This window comes from Moschus berezovskii, chromosome 6, assembly GCF_049115385.1.
Source record: "Moschus berezovskii isolate FMDL1 chromosome 6, NW_MosBer_1.0, whole genome shotgun sequence".
Lineage (NCBI taxonomy): Eukaryota > Metazoa > Chordata > Mammalia > Artiodactyla > Moschidae > Moschus > Moschus berezovskii.
In genome coordinates, this window is record NC_142465.1 from 101,755,900 (window position 1) to 101,775,659 (window position 19,760).

Below are 19,760 nucleotides of genomic sequence, written 5' to 3' on the forward strand. Positions count from 1 at the left end.
CCACCCCACCTGCAGGCCTTCCCCCCACAGTTCTGGGGCTTGCCTTTCACCTCCAAGGCTTTCTGCCAGTTTCAAATTCGCCCATGCCCCAGCAGCACGCGAAGGGGGGCCGGGTCCAGGAGCAGAGTCCAGGGATGCTGAGGGGTATGTGGTCTGGTTGCATTTTTTTTAGAGAGAAATCTGGGGCTGGGGAAGAGGGTGGGGAAAACCATCTCCCTCCTGACTCCCTCTCACAGTAAACAAAGAGAAAAAAAATCAGAAACTTGTCTTACAGTGCTTGAGCAGAGGAGTCATTTGGTCCTTCTGGACTCTTGTATTCCCATACTGGATCTGCAAAGGAGAGGTAGTGGACTGAGAAAAGGGCTCTGGGGACTTCCTCCATGGTCCAGCAGTTAAGATTCCTCCTGTCACTGCAGGAGGCGTGGGTTCGATCAGGGAACTAAGATCCCACATACCGCAGGGTTCAGCTAGAAAGAAAAAGAAAGTTCTGAGGACAGAACTCAGAAAACAGTTCTAGTTTTCCTCTCCCACCACCTGGCGGTGGGGAGGCAGGGGGGTGGGTCAGGGAATGACAGCTGTCCTGCAATTCAACCTTAAAATGAACCCATGTGATAACTTCCAAGTAGGCCTGGTGAATCTCACCTTCCTTTGTACTTGGGATATGTTCAGAGCTTGGAGAGAAAATGTTAAATGCTTTGACCTCAGTACATACATACACACAGTGGTTGTGTAAATACAGTTGTCCTTGGGATCCAGTGAGAAGAGCGCTTCCAGGACCCTAAGGATACCAAAATCTGTGATGCTCAAGTCAGTGATAGAAAATGGCATTCAGTTCAGTTCAGTTGCTCAGTCATGTCCAACTCTTTGCAACCCAATGGACTGCAGCACGCCAGGTTTCCCTGTCCATAACCAACTCCTGGAGTTTGTTCAAACTCATGTCCATAGAGCTGGTGATGCCATCCAGCCATCTCATCCTCTGTCATCCCCTTCTCATCCTGCCTTCAATCTTTCCCAGTATCAGAGTCTTTTCCAATGAGTCAGCTTTTCACATCAGGTGGCCAAAGTATTGGAGTTTCAGCTTCAGCATCAGTCCTTCCAATGAACACCCAGGACTGATCTCCTTTAGGATGGACTGGTTGGATCTCCTGGTAGTCCAAGGAACACTCAAGAGTCTTCTCCAGCACCACAGTTCAAAAGCATCAGTTCTTCAGCTCTCAGCTTTCTTTATGGTTCATCTCTCATATCCATACATGACCACTGGAAAAACTATAGCTTTGACTAGACAGATCTTTGTTGACAAAGTAATGTCTCTGCTTTTTAATATGTTGTCTAGGTTTGTCACAGCTTTTCTTCCAAGGAGCAAGCATCTTTTAATTTCATGGCTGCAGTCACCATCTGCAGTGATTTTGGAGACCAGAAAGAAAGTCTGTCACTGTTTCCACTGTTTCCCCATCTATTTGCCATGAAGTGATGGGACCGGATGCCATGATCTTCGTTTTCTGAATGTTGAGCTTTTGCATATACTCTGTGAACATCTTCACATATACTTCAAATCATCTTTAGTTGCTTCTAATACCTGGGCTGTGTGCTATACTATGTCACTTCAGTCGTGTCCAACTCTTTGCAATCCTGTAGACTGTAGTATTGCAGGCTCTTCTGTCCATGGGATTCTCCAGGCCAGAATGCTGGAGTGGGTTTCCATGCCCTCCTCCAGGGAATCTTCCTGAGCCAGGGATCGAACCTGCATCTCTTACATCCCCTGCATTGGCAGGCAGGTTCAATACCTACTGCAACGTAAATGCTACGTCAGTCATTGTAAATACAAGTAAATTCTACCTAAATAGTTGCCAGCAAATAGCAAGTTCAAGTTTTTCTTTTTGGAACTTGCTGGAATTTTTCATTTCTCTGAGTATTTTCGATCTGCGGTTGGTTGAATCCATGGAGGTGGAGCCCTCAGATACAGATGACCTACTGTATTTCTAAAAGACAAATGCCAGTCGAAGATTTCTGTTGTTGGTCAGCTGCTCAGTCGTTTTCGACTCTTTGAGACCCCGTGGACTGCTGCATGCCAGGCTTCCCTGTCTAGGGATTTCTAAAGGCTTGTAATTAACCCTTGCCATGTCACTGAGCTTTCTTTATAAAATTATCAAATCCGGGCAGGAAACTGGATCTGTCCCAGCTGATGCCTTTGGATGTGATGAAAATAGTCAGCTTGATTCTCTTCCTGGCCATGAGCTGGAGAGCTCTGAGACTGCGATGGTAAAGGGGTATAGAACCATGTGGGGCTGAAAGATGCCACTCTGTCTGCCACACAGTTTCAAATCATTCAGGGTGATCTGCCTGTCTGCTCTCAGTTCCCATTTCCCCCACTTGGCTTGGACACATGGTTTTCCACATGGGTAAAGAACTGGGCAATGTTTCATTGACCTCAGTAAAGCCCTGGGAAGGAACGTCCCCTCTCGCCCATTTACCATACCATTGCGCTCACACACAGGAATACATCCCCCCTCCTCTGAAGCAACAGGCATCCACTTCTGGCACGATGCCATCTGGGGCCGATTTTCAAGTATGAACTGGCATAAATACTTTAAATGGATGTGTAAATTCAGGGCTTTTCAGGACAAGATACAAGGATAGATCATCTCAGTTAGGTCTGGCCCCTTGTTTCTCCCAGAAAAGAAAACTCATAAGAGCTTGAACTTGCTCAGTTAGCCAAAAAGAATCTCAGACATGTTCCCCAAAGCTATTATAGTGGTAAAGAATCCAATGCAGGAGACATAGGAGGCGAGGGTTCGATCCCTGGGTTGCGAAGATCCCCTGGAGAAAGAGTGGCAACCCACTCCAGTATTCTTGCCTGGAAATCCCATGGACAGAGGAGCCTGGCACACTACAGTCCATGGGGCCGCAAAGAGTCGGAAGTGACTGAACACAAACAAAGCTATTATGTGTGCTGGGAGTGTCGATGTTCATTTTAGCAAACACTGCTTGAAAGGTAAGAAGTAAATGAAAGTTATATTGCTGCTGTTGTTCGGTGGCTCAGTCATGTCCGGCTCTTTGCAATCCCAGGCACAGAAGTATGCCAAGCTCTCCTGTCCTCCACTATTTGTTGGGGTTTGCTCAGGTTCATGTCCACTGAGTTGGTGAAGCTATCTTCTCCTTTTGCCTTCAATCTTTCCCCAAAAAAAGTTATATAGTATCTTCCAAAGTCAAATGAATGTTGCTCTTTGCCACTCTGGTTTAAAATTTTAGGATTTACCAAAAATGTCATATTCCTCGCTCTTCCTTTCTTTCTGCTATACTTCTGCCTTCATTCCTTCCACCCACTCTTTCCTTCCTGTTCTTATTGTTTACTTTCCTAAATTCCTCTCAGTGAAATATTTGAATATGATTTCATGAAATGAGAGGTCTCTAGCTACCCCCTGCATCTTCCCCTTTTTTGTCTCTGAGCAAGCTTATCCTGAAACTACTTTTGAAAGATTATACTGATGAAGCTCCAAGAACTTCCAAGAGTATAGGCTCTTGGCTGAGTATTTCTCAGCTGCATGAAAAGTCTTGCTAACAAAGTGGTATGATGCAGGTATTAATAGTTATAGAACAAGGAGGGCTGTGTTGACAATGACATCTGAACTTGACCAGGGAAGCCAGTGACCCTGCCACCTTGGACAGCTGTTATTGTTGCTGAGTTGTTAAATCGTGTCCAACTCTTTGCAGCCCCATGGATTGTAGTCTGCCAGGCTCCTCTGTCCATTGGATTTCCCAAGCAAAAATACTGGAGTAGATTACCATTCCTTTATCCAGGGGATCTTCCCGACCCAGGGATTGAACCCTCAGCTCCTGCCACATCCCCTGCATGGCCTGGGAAACTGAATAATTACAATTACCAGACTGTTATAAATCACTGTGATCTATTCTTCGGGATGTGCACGGATGGCCAGAATGGCTAAAATAACAAATCTCCTGATCTGTGGCTGCTTGGTTACAGATTCATAACCAGAGAATAACAAGCAAACAAATAAGCAGTTGTGACCAAAATAAAAAGAGAAAAGATTCTGCCTTTTTCCAACTAATGCCAATGCTGGTCCATTCTGGAAGGTAAATATTAAAGGTATGTCACCTTCACCACTTGGCCTCTCATGAATACATTATCCCTACTGCTTAATGGACCATTTCAGGTAAAGGATTGAATATTTATAAGGAATTAAAGATTTTACTATCTCTCCCTTTGCCTTGAAGGCAGCAAGCCCAGAGAGTGGAGGCTGACCACATAGCCTGTGTTCCATTAAAGTCAACCAAGTGTCCAATCCCCAAGTAAGGGAATCTCATGTCCTCCTTCAAGATTTACCCCTTGAACTCCAATACCGGTCAGAGTAAACCTGCTCGCTAAACCCCCGTCGCTGTGAGAAAAACAGTTAGAACATATCTTTGAATTTTCCTGAAGAAAATTGTCAGAGGAGGGGGTAGAAAGCTGGACAGTCCAGGCTGAAAGTCTTAGAATATATTTCCCACTGGAATTGTGTTGTCAGCAGAGCACACAAGACTTCAGGACCCTCCTGAAATGATCTTTGAGACCAAGTTATAACACTTTCAGAGACCCAGATCATTTCTTGGTGGAAAAAAAAAAAAACTAAGTGAAGTGACTCAATCCAACAAAGGTCCGTCTAGGCAAAACTATGGCTTTTCCAGTAGTCATGTATGGATGTGAGAGTTGGATTATAAAGAAAGCTGAGCACCAGAGAATTGATGCTTTCGAAATGTGGTGTTTGAGAAGATTCTTGAGAGTCTCTTGGACTGCAAGGAGATCAAACCAGTCAATCTTAAAGGAAATCAACCTTGAATATTCATTGGAAGGACTGATGCTGAACCTGAAGCTCCAAAACTTTGGCCACCTGATGCCAAGAAGCAACTCATTGGAATAGACCCTGATGCTGGGAAAGATTGAAGACAGGAGGAGAAGGGGACCACAGAGGATGAGATGGTTGGATGGCGTCACCGACTCAATGGGCATGAGTTTGAGCAAGCTCCAGAAGTTGGAGATGGACAGGGAAGCCTGGCATGCTGCAGTCCATGGGGCTGCAAAGAATCGGACACAACTGATCGACTGAACAACAAAAGTGACTCAATAATTCAGCCTCACTGGAAATTCTTTCTGGTTAAATTTTAGGAGAATTGCTTAGGAAAATATTTTTAACTGTTAAGTCTTGCAGGACTAAAGAGATCTCTTTCAAACCCTTATGACTTGCACACATGCACACACACACTCCTCCAAACGTACAGACGCCAGGGCCACCTGACTCTTTGTGGGTGGTATGTAAGAAGTGTCTCAAGGATTTGGAGCCTGGCAGGGCTTGTGGCCACAGAATTCACAGCCATTCTTCCTTAGCAGAGCTAGGTAAATGCTGACAAACACACAGAGCTCCTTTTCCAGACCCTCTGCTGATCATCCCTACTTTGGTTTCAACTATGCTTCATCCAAATTCCAGGGCTATCCCGTGCAATTTATTCCATTTCATCTTTCTACTTATAAATTCACTTTAGCCATTCTGGTCTGTGCTCCAGCATCTTAATTACAGTTGGGGGATACCTACATTTCTTATGCTACCCATTGGTGACTCTTTGTAGAGTGGTCACATCCACAGACTCAGACCAAATACCTCCAGTCTTTCTAATTTTTTTCCACTTAAATGGAGGTTTATCTCGATGTTATGTAGACCTCTTAATCTACCCCTAGTCATAACAATTTCCATTTGAAAAGCCATCGTGCCCTCCCTAAAGTTCTTTCTTCTGGATGGTGTGCTGGGAAGCACTTGCCGAGTTTTGAGGGGAGAGCAACTCCAAACCAGCCAGATGTGGGGACATTCACTGTCTGCCTCCTGCAGTCCTCACAGGATCCATGACAGCAAGGAGGATGTCTGATTTAATCAGCTTCTCTGATTATAAAAAGCATGATTTCCGAACAAAATTCCAACAGTGCGTGGAAATGTAAATAAGAAAGTTAGAAGTCATCCAAAACCTCTCTCTGAGATAATTATTACAAAGACTCCTTTTTATCTATTCATACACATATTTGGGCTTCCCCAGTGGCTCAGCGGTAAAGAATCTGCCTGTAATGCAGGAAACGTAGGTTCTACCCCTGGGCTGGGGAGATTTTCTGGAAGACGGCATGGCAAACCACTCCAGTATTCTTGCCTGGAGAATCCCATGGACAGAGGAGCCTGGTGGGCTATAGCCTATAGGGTCACAAAGAGTCAGACATGACTGAGCAAATGAGCACACACACACACATACACATACGTATATAAAATTTTACCCAGGGTGATGGATATGTTGCATTGACTCCTGCTATTGTCACACAATAGAAAGTCAACAGAAGTGACCTTCTAGCTAAGCCCCACAGCTTCCCATGTCAATAAATGTAGATACACGTAATTGTTTATTGTTTTATTGCAGTATAGTCATCACAATAAGTCCCCTACATAGGAGTCCTCAAGTTGTGAACTTTCAAAGATGCAAATGTATGTTCGCGTGTCCAGGCATCTAAGTTAGTTCGTGTGTCTGGCGTACATTGTCATGTGCATACATCCTCTACAAGTGGTTGTGCTTTTGTGTTCTGTACAGTACAGTGTAGAGTAGGGCTTCCCAGGTGGCTCAGATGGTAAAAAGTCCTGCTGCAGTGCAGGAGACCTAGGGTTCGATCCCTGGGTCAGGAAGATCTCTTGGAGAAGGGCATGGCAATCCACTCCAGTGTTCCTGCCTGGAGAATCCCATGGACAGAGGAGCCTGGTGGGCTATAGTTCACTAGGTCTCGAAGAATCAGACATGATTGAGCAACTGAGCACAGAAGCACACGTGCGCACACACACATACACAGTATAGAGTACAGTAGTACAGTGTCCTAAACCCAGGGTGTCTAGAAGCAAGCATAAAAGCAGTAGGGATGTCGCTGGTACTACTGTATTTTTCAAGGTACTATACTGTAAGATGTGCTTGTTTTGTATGTATTGTGTGAAAAGTACTATAAACCTATGACTGTACAGTACTATGTAGCCAGCTGTGTTAGCTGAGTACCTAAGCTAACTTTGCTGGACTTAACGAACAAATTGAACCCTCTCAGAATGGAATTGGTTTGTAGGTAGGGGACTTACTGTATTTGTAATGCCTACAAAATATTCCATCACATGCCTTCTATTATGAAGTATTTGAACAATTCCCTATTAATGGATAAATGGATATTTATGTTGCTTTGATTTTTTTGTCACTAGAAAATAGGACTGTGGTAAAACTCTTTGAACACAGCATATCTCTATATGGAATGTCATATTTGCCATCTTATTAAATATTCTGTCCCTCATTCACTGGACAGGCATGTAGGATTGATTTCATCCCTCAGAGGTGTGCATGCAGTCTTAGAAAATATCTTAAAGCTCTCTGGATCCTGTTCCTCATGATTTGGAGGGCGCCTATGAGGCTCAATATTTTATGGCCCCTTTCCCAACTCTAAAAGCTCATGCAAGGCATGTATGAATGGATGCAAACCAGCTCTCTCTGGTCTCTACCTTCTCTTTTTATCCCATAAACAATGATGGACAGCTCATAGTGTTGTTCTTCTGATCTTTCATCTAAGCAAATGGAGCCAAATCAGACCGCCCAACCCTAATGATATAAAGCTGGGTGGCTGACAGGAATTTGAGATTTAAAAGATTCTGTGGCTCTGGCTACCTCTCCATTCGTTTTCTCAGCTGGAGGATACCTATTTCCCGAAATTCCAGGCTCATGGCATCATCTCACCCATTTTATGCCTTCATCCCCAGTTTCAGGGTGTGACCCTTGTTAGATACACAAGCTACAGCACAAGTTCTAGAGGGTCCACGGGAGAGGAGCCAGTGATCTGTCTCTGACCAACTTCTAGCTCGTTGTTTCTTGGTCCCGTGGGGTGCCCTCAGCCAACTGGGGGCAAGGAGACAGACCAGTCTGTGCTGCTGGAGCCCTTGCCAAGGGATTTCCAGCCTTAGCCCAGAAGTAATAAAATGCAAGATCCCTGTTCTGGTGGCAAGGTAACAGCTGCATGGATTCCTCAGCCCAGGGCTGGCTGGCTGGTGAGCAGGGGAGGGGGTGGTTCGCCGGACAGTGGCTGTTGGGCTGTCCTCGGCTGGTGGAGGGGGAGTCCTGGGGCAACTTTGAGGATTCAGGTCCAAGACAGTTGTGGACTCCAGAAAAGAGACCTGCTGAAGATAACAACAGTCAAAAACTTATATTTGCATAGCACCTTCTAAATATACTTTGCTTGCATTTAACATCGTCCTTTTCTCATGTTATTTAAAGGGTGAAATTGAGGCTCAGAGAGGCCTAATAGCTTGATGAAGACCACAGAACTATTAAGGAATAGCATTGGGATCTCTTAGGTATATGCGGAAAGGGCCTTTGTTTATTTTGGGCTGTGTTGGGTCTTTGTTGCTGCACGAGCTTTCTCTAGTTGTGGAGGGTGGGGTACTATCCAGTTGCAGTGCATGGGTTTCTCATTGAGGTGGCCTATCTTGTTGTGGAGCAGGGGCTTAGTTGTTCTGCAGCATGTGAGATCTACCTGGACCAGGGATTGAACCTGTGTCTCCTGCATTGGCAGGTGGATTTTTATCCATTTTACCACCAGGAAGTCCAGGTCTGGTTTTTTGGTTTTTTTTTTTTAACTCTTTGTTAACTATTACTTTTTTCTTTCCCCTATGCTGCTGAGTTTTTGTGGCCCTTGGAAACTACAAAGAGTCTGCTACAGATCCAGGATGGTCCGAAAGGCTGCAGGATTTCCAGACATGTGAGATGGTTTTGAGCTATTCCAATTGGACACTGTCCAAATTAGAGCTTTCTAGACACTCACAGAGCAGCTGTGACTCCAAGAGGTCTCTAAATTCAAGTTCTCTGGGTGAGGAACTCCCGCAGCACAAATGACCCTTATCTTGCGATCCTGGGCCTACCTTGCATGCCCTGTGATCTGGTAGGGGTCAGCCTCCCCAGGGACATTTGCCTGAGTATCCTGCTTTACCAAATTCACATCAATGAACCAGCTCAAGCTTGGGTTCCAGGCATGCTTTGGACTATGTGGAGACATACCCTTCACCCTCCTAGAAAAGACTCTTCATTGAGGGCAAAGAATGAAAGACTATAAAGTCTTTACCACAGAAGGTACATCTGGTGGATTGGTCCATGGGTGGATTTAAAGACACAGTTAAGGACACAGTCTCTGGTGGCTCAGTGGTAAAGAATCTGCTTGCAATGCAGGAGATGCAAGTTCGATCCCTGATCTAGGAAGATCCCACGTGCCGCAGAGCAACTAAGCCCTCACACCTCAACTACTGAGCCTGTGCTCTAGAGACTGAGAGCCACAACTACTGAGCTCATGTGCCACAACTCCTGCAGCCCGCACCCCCTAGAGCCTGTGCTCCGCAACAGAAGAAGCCACTGCAAGGAGAAGTCCAAGCGCAGCAACTAGAGAGTAGCCCTGGCTCACCACAACTAGAGAAAGGCTGTGCAGCAACAAAGACCCAGCATAGCCAAATAAATAAATACAGTATTTTTTAAAAAAAATAAAGACACAGTTAAATTGTCTTCTCAAAAGAGCATAATCATTTTCAGCGTATTTTGAGGAGCGGCCTTCTAGTTATGGTCCAGGAAAAGGCTGTAACCTTGATATTTAGAGCTTGGGCAAAGTACTTAAGGTTCTTTTGAGAACAGTGGCACTCCAGCTGCTTGGGTAAGAAGCTGGCACACTGCTGACAATCCGTGGTCAAGGATTGGAGAGTCTCAGATGAGGGAGAACACAGCCTCCCTCTTGAGAAAGAGCTGGAGGGAACATTCTCCTGGCTGGGAGGTGCCCATCCATCGATGCACACCCCCAGAGAGCAACAGAGAAATTTGCAAGAGCTAAACCATTTAGGCTGCAGGGGAGCCACGCTGCATGAGCACAGGCATCCTTCTCTGTTCAGGGATGCATTCCAAGCACCTAGGACAGTTCCTGGAACAGTTGTTTTTTAGTCAATAAATCGTGTCTGACTCTTTACGACACCATGGACTGTAGCACGCCAGGCTTCCCTGTCCTTCACTATCTCCCAGAGTTTCCTCAAAGTGATGTCCATTGAGTCAGTGATGCTATCTAACCATCTCATCCTCTACCACCCGATAATTATTTGCTGAATGAACACAGAAGGCGCCTGATAATTATTTGCTGAATAAATGAAACAAAACCTGGCCTGCGTTTTGAAAAAGAATGTGGGGTGAAGAGAGGAAGGATGTAGAGTGAGTAACAGCACAGAGAATTTTCCCCTTAAACATTTATATTTTAAAAACCCTACAATAATAATTGTTGTTTCTTTAGTTGCTTAATTGTGTCTGACTCTGCAACCCCGTGGACAGTAGCCTGCTAGGCTCCTCTGTCCATGAGATTTCCCAGTCCAGTCAAGAATACTGGAGTGGGTTGCCATTTCCTTCTCCAGGGCATCTTCTCAACCCAAGGATCGAACCCGAATCTCCCGTATTGGCAAGCTGATTCTTTACCACTGAGCCACCAGGGAAGCACAATAATAGTTCAGTTCAGTTCAGTTCAGTCGCTCAGTCGTATCCGACTCTCCGCGACCCCATGAATCACAGCACGCCAGGCCTCCCTGTCCATCACCAACTCCTGGAGTACACTCAAACTCATGTCCACAGAGTCTGTGATGCCATCCAGCTATCTCATTCTCTGTCGTCCCCTTCTCCTCCCGCCCCCAACCTTTCCCAGCATCAGAGTCTTTTCCAGTCAGTCAACTCATCGCATGAGGTAGCCAAAGTATTGCAGTTTCAGCTTTAGCATCAGTCCTTCCAATGAACACCCAGGATTGATCTCCCTTAGAATGGACTGGTTAGATCTCCTTGCAGTCCAAGGGACTCTCAAGATCTTCTCCAACACCACAGTTCAAAAGCATCAATTCTTCAGCGATCAGCTTTCTTCACAGTCCAACTCTCACATCCATACATGACCACGGGAAAAACCATAGCCTTGACTAGACGGACCTTTGTCGGCAAAGTAATGTCTCTGCTTTTTAATATACTATCTAGGTTGGTCATAACTTTCCTTCCAAGAAGTAAGCGTCTTTTAATTTCATGGCTGCAATCAGCATCTGCAGTGATTTTGGAGCCCAAAAAAATAAAGTCTGACACTGTTTCCACGGTTTTTCCATCTATTTCCCATGAAGTGATGGGACCAGATGCCAATAACACCTAAAAGAAACCAGGTCGTTCCCCACAACAGCAATGAGCAAACTGAAAGAAAAACAAGCCCAGGTTCCTTTTACAAATATTGCAACACCTAAGATGAATAGCTAGAGGGAAGGGAGGCGGGGAACCCGTGGATGACGCCGGTCACGTCAGCATCTTCGGTACTCTCGGCCGTGTACCCACTTGCGCCGACCATTTTAACAAAGGGCAAAGGGAAAACATGATGCAAGAAAGGTATGTGTCGTATGTCTGGACTTTTCGCTGTCACAAAGCAAAAAACAACAAAGAGAGGATCAGATCACAGAGGGGATGGGCTGTAGATAAACTTCAGCTCAAACACATTCCAAATCAGACTCACGATCTCTTTTGCACGTGCGCCTCTCTGGTTTCCTTTATCAGCAGAGCCAGCCTGACATCTCGCTTTCTAAGACCCGGAGAGGTGCCCCTCCGAGTCTGCAAGTCCCTGTGTGCTTTCCCTCCAACAGGCCTCCTCTCTAAATTCCAGCTCTTCTCAGCAAGTCCTGCGTGTCTTAGTCTTGCTGTAGCTCAGCTCCCAACACAATATCTTGCATCTAGTAGATTTGTTATTGTTGTTCATGTCTGTCTTTTTGCGACCCCGAGGAGTGCAGCACACCCGGCTTCCCTGTCCTCCACTGTCTCCCAGGGTTTGCTCAAACTCATGTCTATTCCGTCAGTAATGCCATCCAATCATCTCATCCTCTGTTGCTCTCTTCTTCTCCTGCCCTCAATGTTTCCCAGCATCAGGGTCTTTTCCAATGAGCTGGCTCTTCACATCAGGTGGTCAAAGTATTGGAGCTTCAGCTTCAGTCTAGTAGACAAACAATATTTAATTGTCCCCAAGTTAAATGAATTAATAGGTCCATCATTTGCTCAGTCAACCTGGAGTCCTCCTTTCAACCTCCACATCCAAACTCAGCAGGTTTTTCATTTTTAAAAAATATTTATGTACTATATTGGCTTGAAGCTCAACATTCAGAAAACAAAGATCATGGCATCTGGTCCCATCACTTCATGGGAAATAGATGGGGAAACAGTGGAAACAGTGTCAGACTTTATTTTGGGGGGCTCCAAAATCACTGCAGATGCTGATTGCAGCCATGAAATTAAAAGACGCTTACTCCTTGGAAGGAAAGTTATGACCAACCTTGATAGTATATTGAAAAGCAGAGACATTACTTTGTCAACAAAGGTCCGTCTAGTCAAGGCTATGGTTTTTCCCGTGGTCATGTATGGATGTGAGAGTTGGACTGTGAAGAAAGCTGATCACTGAAGAATTGATGCTTTTGAACTGTGGTGCTGGAGAAGACTCTTGAGAGTCCCTTGGACTGCAAGGAAATCCAACCAGTCCATTCTAAAGGAGATCAATCCTGGGTGTTCATTGGAAGGACTGATGCTAAAGCTGAAACTGCAATACTTTGGCCACCTCATGCGACGAGTTGACTCACTGGAAAAGACTCTGATGCTGGGAGGGATTGGGGGTGGGAGGAGACGGGGATGACAGAGAATGAGATGGCTGGATGGCATCACCAACTCGATGGACATGAGTTTGAGTGAACTCCGGGAGTTGGTGATGGACAGGCCTGCGTGCTGTGATTCATGGCGTCGCAAAGAGTCGGACACTACTGAGCGACTGAACTGAACTGAACTGAACTGTATTTATTTGGCTGCACCAAGTCTCAGTTGCAGCACTGAGGATCTTCGGTCTTCATTGCGGCAGGCAGGATCTCTTTTTTTTTTTTTTTGGTTGCAGCATGTGAACTCTTAGTGGAGGCACATAGGATCTAGTTCACTGACCAGGGACCAAATCCAGGCCCCTGCATTGGGAAGGCAGAGTCTTAGCCACTGGACCACCAAGGAAGTCCCCAAACTCACCACGTTCTATTTAAGTCCATTTAAAATAAATATTTCAGGTCTGCCTCCTTTTCACATCCACCGCTATGGTCTTTGCTCAGGCCTCTTATTCTGTCTCGACTAGTACAGTGGCCTCCCAATACTGGTTTCCTTGTCTCTACAGGATCTGCATTACAAGCCAGTCTCCACACCAGAGGTCACAAGCTAACAGCCCACGTACACAATTTATTTGGCCCAGAAAATGTTCTAAAAACAACCCTCACCTTTAAAACAAGAAAATGTCTAATAAAACTTTGGTTTCCCAAGGTCTCTTTAAAAATCACAGGGAAAGGCAGCAAAGGGCCTAGAATAGCTGGGAAGAGCTGGAGGTGTGAAGCCTGCCACCCTCACTGGGGGAGGGAACATCCCTTTCCCCATTAGGCCTGATCCTTTGGTTTTAGGGGGCTGGTCTCCTGTAGACATGGATATTTTCAGCCCCTGCTATGTCCTGCCATCAGTTATCCGTGTGGAAGACAGATAGGATCAAATCATATCACATGGCTGCAATTTAACTTTGTCTGCAAGATAAAATCATGCATGCAAGACTCATCACACACTGGCCCAGCCCATCTTTCAAGCCTGGGCCCTCCTCGAACCCCACTCCCCATTTCAAGGGTGCTGGTCCTATTTTCTGAGACTGTGTTCAAGCTCTGTTCTTTAGTTTGAGTACCTGGCCCTGTGCTGCAGTGATTGAAAGAACATGCTGGAATCAGACTGCTTAAGGGCAAACCCTCCCTAAGCCTTCACTTCCTCAAATGAGGATGATACCAGTTGACACTTCATGGTTTTATTGGGAGGAGCAAAGAAATTATATCTGTAAATCTCTTCATACAGGGCCTGGTGAATAGCCAGGGTTTAGCAAGTGATACCCATGGTGTTATTGTTGCTGTCCAGCCCTTCTTGCCCTGAAGAAATGCTGTTTCACCTCTGTAGCCAGTTCAAATGTCAGTTTCTCAGTGAAGCCTTCCTCATCCCTCCATCCCACCCTAGCAGTGTGAGTAATCCCTGCCTATGAGCCAGGAGGCTCTGCACGTACCTCTAGGACGGCATGTGCCACGCCATCTCACCTTTGACTGCACAGTATCCATCCCCTCTGGGTACCACTCACTCCCTAAGGGCCAGGATGGGCATCCTCAAACACCCAGTGCCTAGACCCTGTAGGTATTCATGTTTTCTGAATGAGCTGAGTTGGATATGAACAAAAAGTAACCAGAGAGTCAAACATTTTTTTTTTCCAAAAGATCACCAGGTAATGCCACTGCACCTAAATTCAGTCCATAAAAGACAATAAAAAGGAAAAAGATAAATTCAGAGTATTAACAGTAAGCTACATCACTTAGTTGTATGACTTTTGCTTCTCTGAGCCTTGGTTTTCTCATCTGTGAGATGGAGATAATGCCTTTCCCACCTTAGAGGAATAGATGAGGGTCTAATATGGGTAATGGGCTTCTCAGGTGGCACTAGTGATAAAGAACCCCCCTGCCAATGCAGGAGACATAAGAGATGTGGGTTCGATCCCTGGGTTGGGAAGATCACCTGCAGAAGGGCATGGCAACCCACTCCACTATTCTTGCCTCGAGAACCCCATGGACAGAGGAGCCTGGAGAGCTATAGTCCCTAGAGACTCAAAGAGTCGGACATGACTGAAACGACTTAGCACACACACGATATGGGTAACAGAGGTGACAACACTTTACAGAGAATAAATCCTTCCCTCCAATGCCCAACACAGTCTGAACCCCTATTCAATCAATGACAAGAACTGGAGGCTACAAGAATGAACTTCTTAAAGAACCTGGATTATTAACCAACAGTTACTTATAAAGTGTGGGTGTGGGTAGGAAAAGGAAGAATTAGCTCTTTCAACAAATACCAAAAATCCACGATGGGGCTTCACCGAGAGCACTGGGCTTGGTTTGAAGCCCAGCTTTGTCACTCTGAAGGACTCTGAGCAAGTTCTTCATCTTTCTGAGCCTCAGCTTCTTCACTTCTAAAGTGAAGAGAATCAAAGCCATCCCAGAAGATTGAGAGGAAGAGAAATGACATGACCTACGTGGAAACTTTGAACAGAACTGCCACGTCTCAATCATGTCTGTAGACTTAGACTGTATTGGTGATGATCAAAGGGTATTTGATATAAGAACACTAGAAATACCAATTTGAATTTAAGCATAATGCTAATAACACTAAAATGAAGGCTTAGTATGTGTTTTTTCTGATCTGGAACGGAGAGAACTTAAGTGTTTAAGGCTCTCTACCCAAATCAAATCTGCCCAAAGCACAGCCCTGGTCCTGGTCACTCATCCGGATCTCTGCAGTCACTCACTATCTTGTGTCCTCTCCCTAGCTTGTCTCCCCTCCCCACTAAAGGTGCACAGCTCTGATTCTTCTCTGCTCTTCTGAGTGACCGTCCAGGGCCACCATGTCTCTCCTCTATGGAAAGGTATTTCATGGCACCCCACTGTTGTTGCTAGGGTACAACACAAACCCACTACTCAGGCAGCACACAAGGCCTTTCATATCTGAACATACCTCGGTCTTCAAGCCTCGCATCCCAGCCACATGCTTCCGGGTCATCTCTAAGCCTTCAATGTCCCATCTGGATGAAATGCTTCTTCCCTCTAACCTGATCTTCAAGACTCAGCTCAGTCATCAACTTCCCCAGGAAGATACCCTCTGCCCCAGTGAGTATTTGGTACTCCTCCTGGGAGCTCCCGCAGCTTCCAAGCACCTGTCTTAATGCTCATCACAAGGAGATACAATACCCATTTACTGGTCAGTCTCCTCCTTTGCAAGATCCTGGATGACAAGAATGGTCTTTTGTGTTTGAATCTTCACTCATTACCTGGGAATCCCCTGCTAGTCCAGTGCCTAGAACCCTGCACTTCCATGACAAGGGGCATAGGTTTGATCCCTGGTCGGGGAATTGAGATTGCACATGCCAAAAGCAAAAATATGAGTCCTCACTGATTATCAACCATGCCTAAGCATCGTTGGTGTTCTATGATTATTATTTTTGTATTTTAATTGTAAGTTAATTTACAATGCCATGTTAGTTTCAAGTATAGAGCAAAGTGATTCAGTTTTACACATATGGATCTATTCTTTTTCAGATTTTTTTTCCATTATAGGTTATTATACAATGTTCACCTATTTTATATACAGTAGTGTGTATATGCTAATCCCAAACTCCTAATTTATCTCTCCTCTCACCCAGTGCTGTATTATTTTTATTGAACAAAACTTGCTTATAAGTGAGTGAAAGATTGAAAATATACTACAAATACGTTCATCTCCCTGCCCTCTTTAAAAAAAAAAAAAAAAGATCATTCATCTCCTGTCTAAAAATTCACCTTTACAGACATAAAGAAGTCAAAACTGAAGCGATGGTAGATAGTAAGGCTGTATAGCATTCTGCTCGAGCACACAGACGTTGGCGTCTGAGGCTACTAACCCTCAGGCCTGCCTATATTGTGTAACCTCTTAAAAGCTCAGTTTCCTTCTCTGCAAAACAAATATAATAAGTGCACACGCTTCATAAAGTTTTTATGAGAATAAAACAAGATAGTGCACGCAAAGCACAATGCCTAACACATAATAAGTGCTCAGTAAGTGTTTAAAAGAAATGATGGGTTAAGCAGTCCTAGTAACGGCCTTGTCGATCAATGAATCAGCAAGTAATTGAATGCCTGTCAGACAGACCTGTGTGAAGCCAAGAGAGGTCCCGGCGCCATGATGATACAGGATATCTGGATGGGGTGTGGGAGGGACATGTGCAAAGCCTCAGACATGCCTGTCCCCTGGAGACCAGGCCTCAGTGGTGAGCACCCATATTGGCAAAGTGGCTTAAACATTTGGGGAGCCCCAGTTGGGAGGTTTTCCTGCCACCCAGAAAGTCACAGTCTCCATCAGACCCCTCGGACTTTTCCTTTGCTCTGAAACACTCCACTCTCTTCTCCCCCAGCTTTATTTATGAACCCTCCCAGTGCTGTCTGCCCCTCTTTTTTTCTTTCTTTAGTTATTTTTTGGCCAAACCATGAGACACAAGGGATCTTAGTTCCTCGACCAGGGATCAAACCCATACCGCCTATAGTGGAAGTGAGGAGTCTTAATCACTGGAGCACCAGGGAAGTCCCTCTGCCCTTCTTGACTCCCTCACTAGGGCTTCCCTCAGGCCTTCCCCAGGCCAGTTTTAAGTGCCTGAAACTTCTCAGGGTGTCCTAGTTGGGTTTATCAGGTTTTTATCGTGTGGCTTTCTAATGTTCACAGGGGTGAACCGACAAGATCAGGAAGAGAGAGGAAGAGATACTGCTTGACGAGGCCGGAAGTGCCAAGGCCAGCTCTCACCAGGTCTCATCCTGAGGGACCCTCCGGGGGAAGGGAAGGACTGATAGGCGATCACTGACTCTGCGATGCCGGTGAAGCAGCAGCCTGCTATGGGAAGGCTTCCGGGAGCTCACTGCCCCATGGCTGATGCCCCGTCTGCCTTCTCCCTGCCTTTTCTCATTAGCAGTGGAGTCAAGGCCCTCAAAATGCTTTCTTCCCTGAGGGCCCAGATCAGAGTGTGCAACCCCACCTCACACTCCCTGCACCCTCACCCGCAGCGTCTAGTGACAACAGTGCATCATTTAACCTCTCGTTGTCCCCCCACTTAGTCACTCACACCCGGCCGAGTGCTCTCCACTGAAATACGTGTTTGACTACTGTTGCCATCATTCAGACTTATGACAAGATTCCACAACAGCCATGCAGAGCCCATCTCTTTATTTCACATAGTCATGCAATTTCATGACACTAATAATAGTGGGACTTTATGTATATCTCTTACAACAGCTTTGTTGAAAAAATAAAAAAGCTGGTATTCCCAATTTCAAGATGAGGAAACTGAGACTCAGAGAAGGAAGTATCATGTCTGGATTAGGAACTGGTCGAGCAAGACTTGAACCTATGTCCCCAAGGCTGAGAACAAAGCCTGTGCTCTTCTGCCCACACCACCCAGCCAGCGAGCATCCCTAGAGCAAGGGATGCTCCCACACCCATACTGCCTTCCGGTCTCAGATGTCAGGATGGGCACCCCAGGACATCCCTGGTAACTTTCTAGATCCTGATGTATCTATCCAAAGGGTGTAATTATGCAATATAATCATTTTTCTTTAAAGTATTGCTTTACAGTGTTGTGTTGGGTTCTGCCTTACAACAGTGTGAATCAGCAGATGTGTTCTCTTCAACACCTCCAATCTTTCTTTTCGAAAATATTTATTCAACTTACTTATTTTGCTGCACCAGTCTTACCAATAGTTGTGGCATGCAGGATCTTTGATGTTTGTTGCAGCCTGTGGGTTCTTTATTGATTTATTTATTTTTTAGTCGCATCATTCAGGATCTTTTAGTTGTGACTTGTGAACTTAGTTGCAGCGTCTAGTTCCCTGACCAGGGATCAAACCCAGGTCCCTTGCATTGGGAATGGAACCACCAAGGAGGTCCTGACACTTCATATCTTTCCTCGATACTTTTTCTCCTAAGCAATTACCCTCTCCAGCATGTTATATATCCTTACTTATTTCTTTCTCCTCGTTATTGTCTTATTAGCCCATCAGTTCCCTGAGGGCAGGGGTTTATGATTTTTTTTTTCCACAACATTCTCCAGGGAATGCCAAGTTCGAGTGCTTTGCATGTTCTATTTCCAGTTGACTGCAGTTGAGTTAGTTCTTTCTCTGTAAAAGTCTCCAAAGATAGCAAAATAAGTCTTATAAATCTTCCAAATGCCCACAACACTTTGGGAGGTGCGAGGCACATAGATGTTACTTCAAAACCCACTTGTCTGATTGACTGAGTAACAGATTAACACAAATGAGGACCATAATCCCTCTATGGAGGGACATGGATTTTTTCATCATTGTGAATTTACCTCTGTTAGGAAAATTTTAAGGGCTTCTAGGTGGCTCAGTGGGAAAGAATCCACCTACCAACACAGGAGATGAGGGTTCGATCCCTTGGACAGGAAGATCCCCTGGCAGAGGAAATGGCAACCCACTCTGGTATTCTTGCCTGGTGAATCCCATGAACAGAGGAGCCTGGTGGGGTATAGTCCACGGGGTCGCAAAGAGTCAGACAAGACTGAGCGACTGAGCACACTCAGAGGATTTAACTCACATACCAGCAGTTGGAGGTGGGGTGTAAAAACTGATTTCTCCTTTATCCCCAAGATTCAGTTCAGTTCAGTTCAGTCGCTCAGTCGTGTCTGACTTTCCGCGACCCCATGAATCACAGCACGCCAGGCCTCCCTGTCCCTCACCAACTCCTGGAGTTCACTCAAACTCATGTCCACAGAGTCAGTGATGCCATCCAGACATCTCATTCTCGGTCGTCCCCTTCTCCTCCCGCCCCCAACCTTTCCTAGCATCAGAGTCTTTTCCAGTGAGTCAACTCATTGCATGAGGTGGCCAAAGTATTGCAGTTTCAGCTTTAGCATCAGTCCTTCCAATGAACACCCAGGATTGATCTCCTTTAGAATGGACTGGTTGGATCTCCTTGCAGTCCAAGGGACTCTCAAGAGTCTTCTCCAACACCACAGTTCAAAAGCATCAATTCTTCGGCGATCAGCTTTCTTC